This window comes from Salvelinus namaycush, chromosome 21 (assembly GCF_016432855.1).
Source record: "Salvelinus namaycush isolate Seneca chromosome 21, SaNama_1.0, whole genome shotgun sequence".
Classification (NCBI taxonomy): Eukaryota; Metazoa; Chordata; class Actinopteri; order Salmoniformes; family Salmonidae; genus Salvelinus; species Salvelinus namaycush.
The window spans coordinates 47,535,714-47,546,136 of NC_052327.1; positions in this window are offsets into that span (position 1 = coordinate 47,535,714).

Consider the following 10,423-nt stretch of genomic DNA (forward strand, 5'->3'; position numbering starts at 1 on the left):
TGTAAAAACTGTTTGTAATATAGACAAGCAAACAAGAGACTTAAAACCTACTGAAACCCTGAAAATAAACAGTAAAGACCAGAATGATCCTGAAAAGCCAAATGCTGCCACACCTCTGTGAGCTGTGCATGTCAATGTTTAAACTGAAACCACTTGTGAAATTCATAGTAGGAACTCTATGAGACCTAGTCTGCTTTCCACTGCTTGTACATTCTGTTATCTGGACTGAACACATCCCTTATGTCAGCAAACAGAGTTCACAGCCTGAGACACACCACTGCCAACCGTTAGATCATGGTGTGAAAAACATTGTACAGGCTGTACATTATGTGCATGAGCACAAAATGATACATGTGCACATCTATGGCAATGCTGGCATTTGCTAGAATACGTTATTAAAGTAAATAAAATATATATTTTAAAAAGGGTTATTGTGCCACCAGATTCTTAACCCTTGTGGATATACAAGGGTTGCCTTATCAAGCATTGTAAATACCTGACTAAATCAAAATGACTTTCCTGTACCACCTGCTCTGGTTGTATATAGTGGATTCGAAAAGTATTCAGACCCCTTGACTTTTCCCACATTTTGTTACGTTACAGCCTTATTCTAAAATGGATTAAGTAGTGTTTTGCCCTCGTCAATCTACACACAATACCCCATATTGACAAAGCAAAAACAGGTTTTTGAAATTTTTGCAAATTTATAAAAAAAAAACATCAATATCACATTTACATAAGCATTCAGACCCTTTACTCAGTACTTTGTTGAAGCCCCTTTAGCAGCGATTAAAGCCTTGAGTCTTCTTGGGTATGACGCTACAAGCTTGACACACCTGTTTTGGAAGTTTCTCCCATTCTCCCATTCAAGCTCTGCCAGGTTGGATGGAGAGCGTCGCTGCACAGCTATTTTCAGGTCTTTCCAGAGATGTTTGATCGGGTTCAAGTCCGGGCTCTGGCTGGACCACTCAAGGACATTCAGAGACTTATCCCAAAGCTACTCCTACGTTGTCTTGGCTGTGTGCTTAGGGTCAGTCTGAGTTCCTGAGCACTCTGGAGCAGGTTTTCATCAAGGATCTCTCTGTACTTTGCTCCGTTCATCTTTCCCTCAATCCTGAATAGTCAAATCAAACCACATGTGCCGAATACAACAGGTGTAGACCTTAAAATGAAATGCTTACTTACGAGCCCCTAACCAACAATGCAGTTTAAAAAATACGGATAAGAACAAGAAATAAAAGTAACTAAGTAATTAAAGAGCAGCAGTAAAATAACAACAGCGAGACTATATACAGGGGGGTACCGGTACCAAGTCAATGTGCGGGGTTAGCTGAAGTAATATGTACATGTAGGTAGAGTTATTAAAGTGCAAATAGTCTGAGTAGCCATTTGATTAGGTGTTCAGAAGTCTTATGGCTTGGGGGTAGAAGCCTCTTGGACCTAGACTTGGCGCTTCGGTACCGCTTGCCATGCGGTAGCAGAGAGAACAGTCTATGACTGTTGTGGTTGGAGTCATTGACAAGGGCCTTCCTCTGACGGTGTCAGAGAGCCTTCCTCTGACACCGCCTGGTATAGAGGTCCTGGATGGCAGGAAGCTTGGCCCCAGTGATGTACTGGGCCGTACGCACTACCTTCTGTAGTGCCTTGCGGTCGGAGGCCGAGCAGTTGCCATACCAGGCAGTTATGCAACCAGTCAGGATGCTCTCGATGGCGCAGCTTTAGAACCTTTTGAGGATCTGAGGACCCATGTCAAATCTTTTCAGTCTCCTGAGGGGGAATAGGTTTTGTCGTGCCCTCTTCACGACTGTCTTGTTGTGCATGGACCAAGTTAGTTTTTTGGTGATGTGGACACAAAGGAACTTGAAGCTCTCAACCTGCTCCAATGCAGCCCTGTCGATGAGAATGGGGGCATGCTCGGTCCTCTTTTTCCTGTAGTCCACAATCATCTCCTTTGTCTTGATCACGTTGAGGGAGAGGTTGTTGTCCTGGCACTACACGGCCAGGTCTCTGACCTCCTCAAAATAGGCTGTCTCGTCGTTGACGGTGATCAGGCCTACCACTGTTGTGTCATTGGCAAACTTAATGGTGTTGGAGTCGTGCCTGGCCGTGCAGTCATGAGTAAACAGGGAGTACAGGATGGGGCTGAGCACGCACCCCTGAGGGGCCCCTGTGCTGAGGATCAGCGTGGCGGATGTGTTGTTACCTACCCTTACCACCTGGGGTGGTCCGTCAGGAAGTCCAGGATCCAGTTGCAGAAGGAGGTATTTAGTCCCAGGGTCCTTAGCTTAGTGATGAGCTTTAAGGTTACTATGGTGTTGAACGCTGAGCTGTAGTCAATGAATAGCATTCTCACATAGGTGTTCCTTTTGTCCAGGTGGGAAAGGGCAGTGTGGAGTGCAATATATTGCATCATCTGTGGATCTGTTGGGGCGGTATGCAAATTGGAGTGGGTCTAGGGTTTCTGGGATAATGGTGTTGATGTGAACCATGACCAGCCTTTCAAAGCACTTCATGGCTACAGACATGAGTGCTATGGGTCGGTAGTCATTTAGGCAGGTTACCTTAGTCCTCTTGGGCACAGGGACTATGGTGGTCTGCTTAATACATGATGATATTACAGACTCAGACAGGGAGAGGTTGAAAATGTCAGTGAAGACACTTGCCAGTTGGTCAGCGCATGCTTGCAGTACACGTCTTGGTAATCTGTCTGGCCCTGCGGCCTTATGAATGTTGACCTGTTTGAAGGTCTTACTCACATCGGCTGCTGAGAGCGTGATCACACAGTCTTCCGGAAGAGCTGGTGCTGTCATGCATGTTTCAGTGCCATTTGCCTCGAAGCGAGCATAGAAGTAGTTTAGCTCATCTGGTAGGCTCATGTCACTGGGCAGCTCTCGGATGTGCTTCCCTTTGTAGTCTGTAATTGTTTGCAAGCCCTGCCACATACGACGAGCTTCAGAGCCGGTGTTGTACGATTCAATCTTAGTTCTGTATTGACGCTTTGCCTGTTTGATGGTTCGTCGGAGGGCTCCTTGAAAGCGGCAGCTCTAGCTTTTAGCTCAGTGCGGATGTTGCCTGTAATCCATGGCTTCTGGTTGGGGTATGTACGTACGGTCACTGTGGGGACGACTTCATCAATGCACTTATTGATGAAGCCAATGACTGATGTGGTGTACTCCTCAATGCCATCAGAGGAATCCCAGAACATATTCCAGTCTGTGCTAGCAAAACAGTCTTGTAGCTTAGCATCTGCTTCATCTGACCACTTTTTTATTGATCTAGCCACTGGTGCTTCCTGCTTTAATTTTAGCTTGTAAGCAGGAATCAGGAGGATAGAATTTGGGTCAGATTTGCCAAATGGAGGGCGAGGGAGCGCTTTGTATGCGTCTCTGTGTGTGGATTAAAGGTGGTCCAGGTTGCACATTTAACATGCTGATAGAAATTTGGTAAAACGGATTTAAGTTTCCCTGCATTAAAGTCCCCGGCTACTAAGAGCGCCGCCTCTGGGTGAGCGTTTTCTTGTTTGCTTATGGGTGGAATACAGCTCATTCAATGCTGTCTTAGTGCCAGCCTCTGACTGTTGTGGTATGTAAACAGCTATGACAAATACAGATGAAAACTCTCTAAGTAGATAGTGTGGTCTACAGCTTATCATAATATACTCTACCTCAGATGAGAAATAGCTCGAGACTTCCTTAGATATCGTGCACCAGCTGTTATTTACAAAAATACATAGTCCGCCGCCCCTTGTCTTACCAGACGCCGCTGTTCTATCCTGCCGGTACAGCGTATAACCAGCCAGCTGTATGTTGATAGTGTCGTCATTCAGCCACGACTCCGTGAAGCATAAGATATTACAGTTTTGAATGTCCCGTTGGTAGTTTAATCTTGCGCGTAGGTCATCTATTTTCTTCTCCAAAGATTGCACGTGAGCTAGCAGAATGGAAGGAAGTGGGGGTTTATTGGATCGCCTACGAATTCTCAGAAGGCAGCCCGCCCTTTGGCCCGTTTTTCTTCACCTCCTCTTCACGCAAATCACGGGGATCTGGGCCTGGTCCCAAGAAAGCAGTATATCATTCGCGTCGGGCTCGTCAGACTCATTAAAGGAAAAAAAGGATTCTGCTAGTCCGTGGTGAGTAATCGCAGTCCTGATGTCCAGAAGTTTTTTTCGGTCATAAGAGACGGTAGCGGCAACATTATGTACAAAATAAGTAACAAACAACGCAAATAAACTAACAAAAAAACACAATCAGAAATGTTTTGGTACCCTCAATTTCGAGTCCCATAGCAAAGGGTCTGAAAACTTATGTAAATAAGGTATTTCAGTTTTATATTTTTTAATACATTTGCAAAAATGTCTAAAAAACGGTTTTCGCTTTGTCATTATGGGGTTTTGTGTGTATAGATTGATGAGATTCTTATTTATTTAATACATTTTAGAATAATGCTGTAACGTAACAAAATATGAAAAAAGTCAAGGGGTCTGAATACTTTCCGAATGCACTGTAGCTATAGACCAGCAGAACTGCATTTCAGTTGCTAACACTGATTACCTACTTGTATGTTAATTAGACTAATTTACACAGAGTGGGAGAAGCAATGTACTGTACACTCCTGCATATGTTGAGTTATCCATTTCCATTACTAAAAAAATGTAATTCTTCCACAACTCCTAATGAACATGCGGAGTGGGTATAAGGTCATTTTCAATCTATTTCCGTAAGCAATGATCAAAGAGACCCATCCATTCTATTGAGAGACCCTTGTCACGGCGTGGGCTCACAACTGCTCCATCAAAATAATACTGCCATGGATGAATGTGAAAGGCTTCTGGATCTGCACAATAACACAGCTGAAGGAGATATATGACAAAGCGTGGATCTGCTTGGCTCTTTGCTGCCAGTAGGTGTTGTGGGTTCCTGGCACTCTTTTCACATACACTCCTGAATTAGAATGATAGAGACTATGTCCTCAGAAACATCTATAATGAGCACACAACATAGATATAGAAGTGTTCTAGCTAATTCTAAGGAGCACACACAGTCTCTGTCCTCCATGTGCAGCCTAATGAAATTACCAGATATTTGTCTCCAAATCTAACATAAATGTCTATGGAGGATTTGTTGCAGTTGTTAGATTGCTATAATTTCCTCATTGTTTAGTGTATTCTATTGTTAACAGCAGTCATTCAGATGCCCTTACAAAAGCCTGAATGATAACAATAGTGAGATACGGGACAGATGTGTAGGCTAGAATACATCTAGAGAAATCCATCACAACTCCAACCAACCGACTACAACTCAGAATTATTTTGAACCTTCAGAGCGGCAAAACAACATTCAGCATGAATCACAGTTCAAAACAAAACGGTCATAACTTATTGCATCGTAAAAATCAGTATCAAAAGTTGGAGCTTTAAAATATTTGGTACTCTTGACATAATGACATAAAAGTAACATCGACACATGACTAGGTAACTACACAGTAGGGATTGGAACATACATAATGCACGTCTGGTGTAGCCTAAACATTTCAATAACTTCCCATGAGATGATTCTGTCAGACTCGGTGATCCCATATAGGTGATCTTACCTGCATGTCCCGGCGGGTGATGAAGCCCTTGTCCTCGATGTCACAGGTCTGGAAGAAGTCATGGGTCTTCTCCAGCATGGTGCGGTGTCCTCTAGACCTCTCGCTGCCTCCAGTGTCACAGTCCTTCCAGTCACACTCCGCTGGGCTCTCCTCCCTGAACCCGTGGCGAGGAGCACTCCCGGAACTCACTTTCGGGGTATTGGTGAAAGCTGCCATGGCGTGTGGTATGTGGTGTGGCTCCGCTTTCTCTCTCTCTCCCCCTACTCCTTCACATGAGTCAGGTGCACTCAGGTCTAGATGGGGGTTGAGAGAAGAGACCCAGAGTAGAGATGCAGGTTCAGGCTGCAGCACATCAGAGGCTCTCAGCAGCGATGTCACTGCTTGTTATCTCTTAGCAACCGCCTCTTTAATTAGTAGATGAAGCCTAGTCTGAGAGAGATAGACAGGAAGGAAGCAAAGGTAAAATAGATCCCTTTAAATAACCCTCTCTGAATGAAGGAGCATGTCAGACTATTGTCTTTCTATACATAGCATTTTTATGTTGTTCATTTTCTCTAGATAACATAACCTAGATCTTATTAGAATATAATGACATGTAGTCTAATAATTAGTGATGAGGGCAAAAAAAATCGATAGTTACATATCGGGATATTATTTTTGACGATATATCGTATCGTATCATTTTGACAAAATCACAATATAATTTTTTCTCGAGTTGGCTGTACCGGCACCAAAACTCCAGTATTTTTCCTTCATAGCTTGTTCTTCATCTTCTTTTTAAAAAGGGAGCCAATTGCATTCAACACTTTTATATCCATGACTGATCAAAACACATTTTCTCATGGCTCTCTGTCCCTCTGCTGCAGACATATGTTGAGCAATATGTTTGGAACATCGAATCGGAATAAAATCACAGTATCGAATCACAATAAATATAAAACCGTGATAATTGCAATTAGGGTTGCACATTTTGGGGAATATTCAGAGGTGGAAACTTTCCGTGGGAATATATGGAATTAACGGAAATATATGCAAATTAATATTAATACCATTTAAATGTAGATGTTTTTTGCATTGGATATATTTACCATATCATATGGAGACAGAAACATAAACCTTTTACCTTATCATAAGTAGACATAATTGCAAATGATTAAATCCTTCCAATAGAAATTTTAAACAACATTTAGTGGCGAATTCAACTTTAATTAAATGAGTTGACTCTTCACATGGGATGATTTCACTGTATAACAAAAGAAAGGGAATATTGAATGATCCCCAACGATCAATCGCATCTCCCAAAAACGTTTTCAACATACATCTGTAAAAAGTCTAGAAAATAAAGCTTTGGTTGTCTTCCTCTCAGGCTTCCATGTCTTCTCCCTGGACCTCCTCAATGTCCACCTCTTGAACATCAGACTCTGAGGCCTATTCTTCACTGTCACTTTCCAACCTTGTTGAGGATGGCTCGTTGTCAGAATCAAAAAGCCTCAAATTTGCCCGGATGGCCACCAATTTTTCAACCCTTGAATTGGTCAGCCTGTTGCGTGCCTTGGTGTGTGTGTTCCCAAACAAGGACCAGTTGCGCTCTGAGGCGGCTGATGTTGGTGGGATTTGGAGGATGGAGGCAACAGGGGAAAGTGCCTCAAAGATCCACAAAGGGAACTTTATGCACTGGGGGGGGGTCAAAAATCAAAAATAACAGTCAGTATCTGGTGTGGCCACCAGCTGCATTAAGTACTGCAGTGCACCTCCTCCTCATGGACTGCACCAGATTTGCCAGTTCTTGCTGTGAGATGTTACCCCACTCTTCCACCAAGGCACCTGCAAGTTCCCGGGACACTTCTGGGGGGAATGGCCCTAGCCCTCCGATCCAACAGGTCCCAGACGTGCTCAATGGGATTGAGATCCGGGCTCTTCGCTGGCCATGGCAGAACACTGATATTCCTGTCTTGCAGGAAATCATGCTGGAGGGTCATGTCAGGATGAGCCTGCAGTAAGGGAGGGTACCACATGAGGGAGGAGGATGTCTTCCCTGTAACGCACAGCATTGAGATTGCTTGCAATGACAACAAGTTCAGTCCGATGATACTGTGACACACCGCACAGGCCATGACGGACCCTCCACCTCCAAATCGATCCCGCTCCAGAGTACAGGCCTTGGTGTAACGCTCATTCCTTTGACGATAAACGCGAATCCGACCATCACCCCTGGTGAGACAAACCACGACTCGTCAGAAAAGAGCACTTTTTGCCAGTCCTGTCTGGTCCAGCGATGGTGGGTTTGTGCCCATAGGCAACGTTGTTGCCGGTGATGTCTGGTGAGGACCTGCCTTACAACAGGCCTACAAGCCCTCAGTCCAGCCTCTCTCAGCCTATTGCAGACAGTCTGAGCACTGATGGAGGGATTGTGAGTTCCTGGTGTAACTCGGGCAGTTGTTGTTGCCATCCTGTACCTGTCCCACAGGTGTGATGTTCAGATCTACCGATCCTGTGCAGGTGTTGTTACACGTGATCTGCCACTGCGAGGACGATCAGCTGTCCGTCCTGTTTCCCTGTAGTGCTGTCTTAGGCCTCTCACAGTACGGACATTGCAATTTATTGCCCTGGCCACATCTGCAGTCCTCATGCCTCCTTGCAGCATGCCTAAAGCATGTTCACGCAGATGAGCAGGCCCCATGGGCATCTTTCTTTTGGTGTTTTTCAGAGTCAGTAGAAAGGCCTCTTTAGTGTCCTAAGTTTTCATAACGGTGACCTTAATTGCCTACCATCTGTAAGCTGTTAGTGTCTTAACGACCGTTCCACAGGTGCATGTTCATTAATTGTTTATGGTTCATTGAACAAGCATTGGAAACAGTGTTTAAACCCTTTACAATGAATATCTGCGACGTTATTTAGATTTTTACGAATTATCTTTGAAAGACAGGGTCCTGAAAAAGGGACGTATCTTTTTTGCTGAGTTTATTTACTAGTTAACAAAAGAATCATATACTGTATGTTATATAAAATATATTCACCCCACCCAGTATTGTAATCAAAACTTACCAGAAAGCATGTAGTCCTTGGCTCAGACAGTGTAGTAGTGTGAGCTCAAGAGCATCCCATTACTGTGCAAGATCTTGAGATTCAGCTGTACATGTGATGGAAGAGTGCACTGTACATGTGATGGAAGAATGCACTGTGCATGCAGAGGGTTGCAATTCCATTGAATTGGGGATAGTTTAACCAAAATATGCCACAAGACCTAGAATTGCCTTATGTGTATCCCACAAAAAAAAAGGTATACTGTTATAAGCTAAGTTTTTTGATGAATTTAGTTCCCTTCCCTTTCAGTGGGAAGTATCATGTTCTCTCTATCACAGTAGTTCAAACAAAACAATTAGGTTGGCACTAGGCTTGGCCAATTCTTACTGGTTTCTCAGGGTAAAGAGGCTAACAGGAAAGATACTTATTCTGAATTAAGCATCCAGTCCACAGAGGCAAAAGCCTCAAATTCTACTAAATTCTTACAGAACAGTATCATGCAATGCATTAACATAGGACATTGTTGAATACTCAATCCAACAAGGTCCACTGTGTGTTGTGCATCCACAAAAGACTACAGTAGTGCTGTTCGCTTGGTACGGTACACATCAAGACTACAGCAAGTATGAGTGATGGGATTGATGATGGGCAACAAGTTGAGCCAGAGTTGGAGGGCTTCTTTTGCCTGTCTGGAAGGGATTCTTGGAAATATTGACTGGTAAAGCCACACACAGTGGTTAGTGGTTAGGCCTACATGGGCTCCTGTGTGCACTGGTTTGGAAGACTGCCTTCAAGGAGCTGTCCCCCTAGCCCGTAGGCTGCAGGCTGAGTCACTGCAGGGCAGGCAGAGAACAGACAGAGCACCACCACACATGCATGCAGTCAGAGAGACAGAGACACACACACTACCTATTCTTCCTCATGCTCCAACCAATCTCTGATGCCCCGCATTAGAATTTTTGAATGGTTATTTTGTTGGCAAAAAATAGCCAACAAACACCCTGTTGGCCAAACCCTGGAAGCTGAACCAGGAAGACATCCTCAACACTATTGATGATCCAATTTGAAACACTTGATTGTGCATTTCACTCTAAAGCGCTAAAGTTGCACAGTTTTATTTTACAAAGGACCAGTAATCCTACCACTTTTCAGTTGACACAACACAACTACCCTCTCGCCTAGGCCAGGGGTTTTCAAACGTCTCCTCGGGGACGCTCAGCCGTTCCTTGAATTTGAACTATTGCACCTCTAGCACACCTGTTTCAACTTGTCAACTAATCATCAAGCCCTTGACTAGGTGTATCAGGTAAGCTAGTTCAGGGCTACAACTAAATTGTGAAACGTCTGTGGGTCCCCGAGACAAGGTCTGAAAAACACAGGCCTATAGGCTCTCATGAATTGGCCTAGTCAGTTTAAGAGCTTGACCGATAATCTCATTATCATGGATGTATCTCGAGCCAGGGATCGGACCAGTCTCAAAGACAATATTTGACACTTTAAAGTTGAACACTGTGATGATAACTTATGTAATAGGCTTATAACAATACACACAGCATGATGACACATCGCCAACTCAGACATAGGCTATTTATAATGCAATGAATGACACATGGTACACCCACTGTTGAATGCAAACAGAAACCTGTACGTCTTAACTATGAGTCTATGACCTACAATGTCAGCTAATGAGAAAAGTAGAACAGAGTAGCCTAGGCCTAGTGCAGTTTCCATAACAATTGCATTTGAAAAATAGGCTACATTTCAATGTAAGGTATTGGCTTGTTTCAACTGTCAACTTCGGAAAATAACC